General features: G+C 39.1%; 1 long non-coding RNA gene across 1 annotated transcript; it reads right to left on the bottom strand.

Moving 5' to 3' along the window:
• Positions 1 to 4,460: 4,460 nt before the first annotated feature.
• LOC106887802 lies at positions 4,461 to 7,139 on the bottom strand. Its single transcript, XR_001411965.1, has 3 exons — positions 7,012 to 7,139; positions 6,487 to 6,600; positions 4,461 to 4,516 (listed from the first exon to the last, which is right to left on the bottom strand). It is a non-coding gene; the product is annotated as an uncharacterized LOC106887802 (long non-coding RNA).
• Positions 7,140 to 7,592: the final 453 nt, after the last annotated feature.

Below are 7,592 nucleotides of genomic sequence, written 5' to 3'. Positions count from 1 at the left end.
AAAAAAATCAGAAAAGGGAGCAAATGAGCAAGCACCCACCTTTTCACCTTGAAAAAAAAAAAAAGACAAGGATAATTAACTGAAGTGAAAATCAGTTCCTTCTATGAGCAGCATCATTCCAAAAGTTCTTAAGACTTCTTTGTGATGTAAGTTACTGAACTTGTACATCACGATGGAGAAGTGGAGACAGTGGTTTACCTTAAAGCACCTTGCAGAGATGATGTCCAGTATAGCACAACCTTCAATAAGAAAAACACCTTTTTGCCTCACAGGCAAGCTTCTGTGAATCCATTTCAAGATCTGGCCTGATACCAGCTTAATGAGGTTCTATAATTTATCAGATTTTCTGTTTAAAATTTGGTGTGCACTGTCTGTGCCTAATGCACCACTGCACCACAATTTTTATTTTTTTTTTTACAGTGAAGAGAGTCCAAAAATATAAAACAGTGATTCCAGTAAGAGATGACACTGACGTTCTTTCAAACTGAATTTTTATAGAGATAAGGTTTAAGAACATGCACACAGACGTAAGTCCTGGAAATGTTACAGTGTGTTGTGTATTTCCTGGCATTTTAATGATTCACTTGTGTTAAAACAGCTCTTTAATTAACCTGCAACAATTAATAAGGAAACATTAATAAGGAAATTTAATTAACCTGCAACAATAAGGAAATAGTATAGAAAAAGTTTGTCTAAATGAGGCATTTACTCGACAGGGATTAAGTCTAAATCATTATACCCAAGTGTGTAAAAACTCAAGTTCAAATCTCCACCCTCTTTTTCGTAGCTCCCAGTTGGGATGTGAACTAGTTTTCATTTCAATAACTGGACTACAGTGCAACATTCTATCACTATACTATTTGCAAAGGATGAAGCTAAGCGTTGGTTGCTAACTTTGCTTTCAACCTACCTTTTTTGGTTTATTTTGCTTCTTGATGGCCAGTTGGGATTATATGCCAAACAGGCTGTTCTACCCAAAACAAACAAAAACCCTGCCTCTTACATGGCAGTTTAATAATCTTATATATTTGTGTGGTTAAACGATAAAGCTTCGATAACATTTAAGATTTGGTAACATTTAAGAGCTTAAACAGTGAGCTATGCTGTATCAAGTTATCTACTATATGTTAATACTTACAGATAATTCTGAGCTTCAAACAGAAATGTTAAAGAAAATAAAAGAATAATATCATAACTAAGCTTCTATTAAAATAACACTGCTTGTATCAATGAATCTGTGTCACACCATGTTCTATGAAGTGCAATCAGGCTTTGAGTAGATTCAACAAGATCCAAAATTAATACCAACTACTGGAATCCCTACTTCTCTTTCACCTTTTATCAAGTATTTTTGTTCTTAAATTGAAATCTATGTTTATCTGTATATACAGCCATGTTTGTATGTACACGTGTGTATATGTATATGCATGTACATACATATAGCATGTGTGCACATATGTGCATCTGGAGTGTATGATGCATTGAGTCAAACTCTGAATGTTTCTAAGTGAACTCTACTTCTCACTGTGAGCTGACTTTCTTCCTGTAAATGGCAGTACAGAACATGTGGCAGAGGTACAACACAGTCATCATATTATATTCTTTAAAAGAAATGTTCCCAAAGTGCTGGGGTGACAAGTTCCTTTCATTATATAGAATATTTCTCTTGTGCCACCTTTTCCAAAGACTTCCACCTGGCCGCCTCCGTTGGTCGTTCACTCATACCAAAGCCAAGCAATCCTTTTGAGAAAACTGCTAAAAATCTGTATTTCATCTCTTCAACCCTTCCCTCTCTCCCTAGTCACAAGTAATTGTTTGGACAGAAAAATAATGCCTAGGGTGGCATTTTGTGAAAAGGTCCCCAGGCTCTGCATTTACAGACACCCTGGGATAGAAGTGAGGAGCTCTCCTCATCTTTGTTGACAGTTTCCACATATGAAAATGTCAAGAGCTGAAATTGCACTAGATTCCAGTAGACTTCCACCTGGCCTCCTCCGTTGGTCGTTCTCTCATACCAAAGCCAACCAATCCTTTTAGAAAACCGCTAAAAATCTGTATTTCATCTCTTCAACCCTGCCCTCTCTCCCTAGTCACAAGTAATTGTTTGGACAGAAAAATAATGCCTAGAGTGGCATTTTGTGAAAAGGTCCCCAGGCTCTGCATTTACAGACACCCTGGGATATAAGTGAGGAGCTCTCCTCATCTTTATTGACACTTTCCACATATGAAAATGTCAGAGCTGAAATTGCACTAGATTCCAGTGCTGCATGAAGCACGTTAGTGCCAAACCTGAAGGATATATAGTTGGTGTCAAAAAATGGGAAGAACATGACAACACAATCAAGTCCCTTGAATGCACCAGGATGCTGATGATTAGTCTTATTGCTCAGACAAGGCCACTGGAAGAAACCAATTACCACTTCTTATTTCAGACCTAGAAGCCTTTTGAGAAATGATACGCCGTAAAGCAGTTGGCACTGCATCAGTGAAGGATGTTAAGTAAGATCCCATAAATAACCTTCCAGAGACCACTGTGCAGTATCCTATGAGAAGTGCATTTTAAACATAAATAAAATCAAGCACTTTCTATAAGACAGAATGCTGGTACAGCAGCCTAGAAGTTATGTATGTATGGACTTCCCAGCGCTTACACTGTCAGGCACTGACCACACGACAGTGGATACCACTGGCAAGGCACTACACCTTATTACAGTAAATAAAAGTATAACAATTAAAATAAATTTAGGAAAGGTTCTGAAGCACTTAAGTCCTTTACTGAGATAATGACACGCCTATGGGGGGCCACGATTTTTATATAAATTCACCATCGAGTTCTAATCTACAAGAGAAAGGCACAACATTGAAAAGGAACAAAGCCATGCACAGACTGAAATTTAAGGGAATGACTGGACAGCTAAATTCATAGATTTACCATTATTACCACCTCATCTTCCCAGCCTCAGAAGCATTCATCCATCGCAGTAGTCCAGTAATGTGAGACCATTATTACCACCTCATCTTCCCAGCCTCTCTTTCCTCAGAAGCATTTATCCATTGCTGTAGTCCAGTAATGTGACCAGTCCCACAATCCCTCTATAATCCTCAGGAGGACACAAAGATGCTCAGAGGGGCTGGAGCCCCTCTCTTATGAAGACAGGCTGAGAGAGTTGGGGTCATTCAGTCTGGAGAAGAGAAGGCTCCAGGGAGACCTTATAAAGGCCTTCCAGTACCTCAAAGGGGCTATAGGAGATGTGGAGAAGGACTCTTGGACAGGGAACGTAGCAATAGGATGAGGGGTAATGGTTTTACATTGAAAGAGGTGAGATTTAGATATGATGTTAGGAAGAATTTCTTTCCAGTGAGGGTGGTGAGACACTGGAAGAGGTTGCCCAGAGAAGCTGTGGCTGCCCCATCCCTGGAGGGGTTCAAGGCCAGGCTGGATGGGGCTTGGAGCAACCTGGTCTGGTGGGAGGTGTCCCTGCCCAGGGCAGGGGGTTGGAACCAGATGATCTTTAAGGTCCCTTCCAAGTCTAACCATTCTATGATTCTATGATCTTTGCCACCAGACATGGACTTCTAATTCCCTGATATCTGTTGTTTAAAACACTCATCTCTAGGTTAGCAAGCCTGTTGGGAAAGATGCTCTTGCCCTGCTTTGTCAGAAAGATCTTATACCTGTCTCATGGTACCAAATCACTTAAAAGAGGACCCTGTGGTTGACTCTAACAGTCAAAGCCCTGCTTGTGACACCAGCTATGCAGACAAGTGTTGACTTGCTGGAGATGTCCTTTCCTACCTGAACCTTTTGCTTTCAGTGTCAGGATTAAGGAAAACACCACCTGGACCCCAACGCCATGTTGCTGCTCTTGTGATATTCATGTTCACCTCTTTCAGTAACATGAGAATCCATACAGGTATGTGGGAAAAGGCAGTGTTTGAATCTGGACAAAGCCTAGAGGTCTCTCCACAGCCTGCTGGCCCTCAACCCAAAAAAGGCAACAAAACCTTCCAAGACATTGTGTTGGGTTGGCAGACAGATGTTTCAAGAGGCAACACAACAGGAGGCAGTCTCCAGTCATAATGCACATTTTCCTTTTGGTGCAGACACTTGATTCAGGCCCAGCTGACTCTGACACCTCCCCAGGCTGAGCTTGTTTCTGCTCACCCATTTCCATTTCTAGATCTGTTCTCTAGCTCCAACTTGTGGTGCCAGAAATCACAAGTTTCCAGCCTTCCCCATCATGGGCATCTTTATCTGTCAGAGCAGGTAACATTCAGAGTGAGTTAGCCTGTAAGTGAAGAACCCATGCACTTTCAACATGGCTTATGAAGAGAAAAATCATCCAGCAGGAACATTAACTGCACCTCAGTATGGCCCCTCTAGAACTGTTTTTTACTGCAAGCCACATTAAAATAGATTATCTTTCTATTTTTATCCAATAAAAAAAGAAATACCATACCTCACAGTAAAATCATAGGAGCAAGAGGCCAATAAAGTTGCATGGAATGGTGAAAACTGCAAGAAAACAAAACAGAACAACTTTTAAAGTAAAAAAGTTGTGAACATATACAGACTTACAAGCAGAAAGTTACCAAAGTTCAACTATTTAAACTTTCTTGGTAGGTAGGACATCACGCTGCAACAAAGCAGACTACATCAACAGATTTCCTCACCGTGCTTCTAATTAGAAGGAATGTTCTATGGGACCCTGGTTTGGTTTGATTTCATTACAGTTTGAGAAAGTCATGTAAAAAGTGATTCAATTCTGCTTTTGGCTGACAAGCTGAGCATCATCTCATTATATAAAGCAAGTTTCAGAAAAGCTATGTGACCAGTTTATTATTTTAGGAGAGAGAAAATTTGTGCCATACTGCAGAGAAGGTAAGATATATTACTGTCATCAATCCCATGTCCTAAAACTTTGAACTTATTTACAGAAATAGGAAAATTGGAGGTAAGCTGAAAAACTGAAGGCAGTATAATGTTGCTTCATAATTTTCCCCCTCTCTTGCAGGGCATTTTATGGGACTTGCTCTTCTACAGACTCTTAAGATAGATCTAAGAACTGCAGCAATAAGGATGCAGTCAGGAGAAATTTGTTCACCTCGCCACCAGCTTTTTGGCAACCCTCAGTTTCCCACTATTTTGAAGTCTGTATTTCTCAAAAGTAAATACACAAACCATGGACAAAACTTCAGTTTGAAATGTAGGTCCCCTGCATCACAGTTCACAGGTAAAAGCACAACCATCTTCTACTAGTTTCACCACCTGTTTCATCTTTAATTCTACTATCACAGGTTACAGTGAATAACAATTTTGCATTCACTTTCTCCTTTTTATCATGAAGACAATGTGCTATGAATCCCTCAGTGGCAGAGCTGTTCTTAAAAGATCCCACTCACTTTCAAGAGTAAGAATATGACAGTCTGTATTGATTGATACTGTATCGATTCATCCGTCTTCATGGCTTTTAAATTGGAGTTACAAAATGATCTTTTTTAATAAACAAGAAAAAACAAAGTTGAAGACCATTGCTAAATGTTCTTACGCTACGATCAGAGCACGCTCATGCAAGTATTAAATTAGGAAATAATTTACAGCCACCACCAGTGGGGATAGCAAGCAAGGGTAGCAGGGATAAGGAGGAGCAAGAGCTTCTCAGCCTGTCTGGACACAAACAGGATCAGTGATATGGAACCACTTCCCGAGTCACACCCTTTTCTGACAAATTTCAACCTAAGCACAATAACTTTTAAAGTTGGTAGAAACACGTCAAGGGCATGTGAAGCAATATATTGATTCAGGATAATTTTTTTCTGCCAGTTCAGACTTTCTAGAAAATATCAATAAACACATCTGTTCCTGAAAGGCTTTAAAAGGAGCAGGTACTGTCTGACTAATCTAAAAAAAAAAAAGCTAAAAATAATAACTAACAGGAAAAAAGGTCATTGTGCATCTAGAACAAATTCCTAAATGATCTAGTAGTACACAGATCGAGTACGGTCTTCTGTAGCCTTTCATGCATAATGTCTCAAAATGTCTTTGAACATATTAACATTTTCTTTGTATACACAAAAATACACATTCACAAATTCTATACTTTGCCTTATGTGAATATTGACCCTTTGTATAGGAAGAAAAAGGCACAGCATCATTTAAAAAAAAAAAAAAAGAACGAGGAAGGGAAGGCATTTTCTCTATCTGAAATTTCCTATATAATTTAGCTGACATAAACCTCCCCACCCTCTTTCAAGCTCTCAAATGCTCCTCATGAAAATATATTAACTTTGAAGATGCCATTTACTTTGAAATCCCAGCAATCTGCTGAGGATCCAAACATTTCACAGTGCTGAACTGAACATTTCCAGGTCTTCAACACCTGTTGCCTTTTTCCTAGCTATTCGATAATATCAAATATTACTGTTTTCCAGAAAAGTTTGTGTACCAATTGAGTTGTGTTCAATGGGGACTAAAATACAACTTACTTTTACTCTTCTGATGGCGTAGGTATGACCAAGCAAGATGAACACTGGCTGCCGGATGTTCCGCAAATCCCAGCCTTTCAAGCTACAGTCGACTGCACCAGTTACCAGCAAGTTCTGACAATTTGATAAAAAACACAGATAGATCAGGACAATTTAATTATTAAATTGCAGTGATGCACGTGTTGGCTCCAAAAGTTAGATAAATCAAACAATGCAGGTGAATAAATCATAAATGAGGTCCCCAGTGTGTAAATGAAAGAGGACAGAGAAATACAAACTGTTTCTTCACTATGGACTATTCTGTCCACTATTCAAAAGAACAAGCAAAATCTCTGATCTACCTGGGCTGTCCATCTGTTGGAATAATGCTCTAGTACTGAATGTGAAGATCAAGTACTGAATGAGAGCATCAAAGCAACTAGACAGGTTTTTATAAAGAGAAGATGCATTAACGTTGCAGTAAAAACCCTGCTATTTAATGAGAGTGGTTCAATTAGGAGAAGAGTTGGAGGAACAGGTTTATACCTCGTCATATTTGCACCAGTCACAGCTCAAGATCTCAGCCTGGTGGGCAGGTATCACAAGTTTGACTCCTGGGGCTTTCACATCCCAAACTCTTAAAGTCTGGTCACCTGAAGCAAAGAGCAATTGATTCAATGTTGTTGAATCAGTTACGAGATACAGTTAATCCACCGGTACTTAGTAGACAACTGTTTCTTAGCTGTATCAAGCACAAACTGTTACATGAGGATGCTCACGCCAAATAAAGTAAGCACATTATAGACACAGAGCTCAGAGTGATGCACAAAAGGAATCAGAACTTACTATTCCTCTTGCATTAGAAAAAAAAACCCACAAAACTGAATTTTATTACTAACACTTTCATTAGTTTTTAAACTCTGATTTGATTAAAAGTCCATTTAAAAATGGACTTAGAAAACCAGAATAATGAAAAAGCTTTCTCTGCAAGCCAGCTGAGAAAAAGTAACTAGACACGTGCTTTTGGAGTTCAGAAAAGTGAACTGTATTTAAAATGCAACTTATCTCCAGATTCTTTTGATGAAAGGAGAAGTTAAGATGCATTCCCTGTCCTCATCACATGCAAA

This window comes from Calidris pugnax, unplaced genomic scaffold (assembly GCF_001431845.1).
Source record: "Calidris pugnax isolate Ruff unplaced genomic scaffold, ASM143184v1 scaffold122, whole genome shotgun sequence".
NCBI lineage: Eukaryota > Metazoa > Chordata > Aves > Charadriiformes > Scolopacidae > Calidris > Calidris pugnax.
Note: the sequence above shows the minus strand (reverse complement) of the source record. Positions and strands in the feature narration are given on the sequence as shown.